Raw genomic sequence first — 1,754 nt, forward strand, 5'->3', positions numbered from 1 at the left:
CCCAACTGCCGCCCTCCTGCCGGCCTGCTCACCCCCAACTGCCCCCTCTTGCTGGCCTGATCGCCCCGAACTGCCCCAAACTGTCGGCCTGCTCGCCCCCAACTTCCCCCCCTGCTGGCCTGCTTGCTCTCAACTGCCCCCCCCTGCTGCCTGCTTGCCCCCAGCTGCCCCCCCTGCTGGCCTGCTCACCCCCAACTGCCCTCCCCTGCCAGCCTTATCGCCCCTAACCGCCTCTGCCTCGGCCCGCCACCATGGCTTTGTCTGGAAGGTCTCCCTTTTATTAGTATAGATTGGAGAGAAAAGGAGGGAGATGGATAGGATCCCACTATCAAATCCTGCCCTGAACTACCCTAATTAAGAGCTATGTTCCTCCCTACATTTCTTAAAAGAAGTTTCTTAAAAGAAGTTTCCAAGACAGCATCATGAATAAAAGGATCTGATAAAATCTTTCTTGAAAATGTTTTACATTCATCTCAGTAATAATTCAGTCAAGAATCATCAATGCATGCTAAAACTATGGGTGAAAGTTTAATGAGAAACAGGACAGTATCATAGTTTTAAGCTCTCTTCCTAGGAACTCTAAAGTAATAAAGTAATTATAAAGAAGAAACCTAACAGAAATCACCTGAATCAAGTGATCAAAGTTAATATTACCCCTAATAGGGTAAAATGACATTGTGTGCCTCCTGATATATAATATGATACACCAAGAAGACAATACCACCTGTGCTATTCCTGCCACAAAATAAACAAATTGAATCTAATCTTGAGGAAACATCAGACAAATGCAAACTGAGAAACATTTATCTTCACACTGTCTACATCAGAAAGACAAAGGATGCGGTTCCCGATTAAAGGAGGACTGAAAAGGCATGACCACCAAACATAAAGTGAGACCAGATTGTTTCTCATACTAAATTCTACAGCATATTATTGGGACAACCGGAGAAATAGGAATATGGACTGCTTAGTAACAATATTGTATTAATATTAAATTCCTGAATTTGATAACTGCATCAAAATATATTTTTTCTTAGGAAACGGATCCTGAAATGTTTAAGTGGTAAAGGAGCCTGCAACTTACTCTCAAATGGTTCAAAAATAAGTGATGAAAGTTCTTCATACTCATCTTGCAAATTTATATTTAAAATTACTTCAAAGTAAGTTTTATAATACTCTGCATGTAGATTTGTTGACGTCAGTATTGGAAAATGCGCATTTCAAAACATGCTTGATAATTTAAATATGCATAATGTACTTGTTTATACATTCAGATGAAGAGTCCTAAAAAATGTCTAAATTAAATGAAAAAAATAAAAGCAATTTTAAAGTTAAGTTTCAGATAACCTAGTCTAAATATGTTTTATGGAAACCACAAGTATAAGTTCGGAATTATATTTGGCTACATGTAACAGAGTCCCATCTAAATAATTGCTCCAACACACTGAAATGTCTCTTTTTCCTAATCTAGGTAGACTGGAGGAGAGCAGTCCAGATCTGAAAAGTGTATCTCATGGGATGTCAAAGATCTAAGCTCCTCCTGTCTTCCCACTAAACATTCTTATATGTGACAGTCATCAAATGTCGGTTACTCCACATCTCCTCTTCCAGCATTCTGTCCAAGTTTTAGGTAATATGAAGAAAAGAGCAAAGGACAAAAGGTGTCTGTGAAATGATTCTGCCTTCTTTAACAAACCCTATTTATTCAATAACTTCCATTTGAAGTCTCAGTTCTCATAGCAAAATAGTCACAT

Source organism: Myotis lucifugus, unplaced genomic scaffold, assembly GCF_000147115.1.
Source record: "Myotis lucifugus unplaced genomic scaffold, Myoluc2.0 scaffold_175, whole genome shotgun sequence".
NCBI lineage: Eukaryota > Metazoa > Chordata > Mammalia > Chiroptera > Vespertilionidae > Myotis > Myotis lucifugus.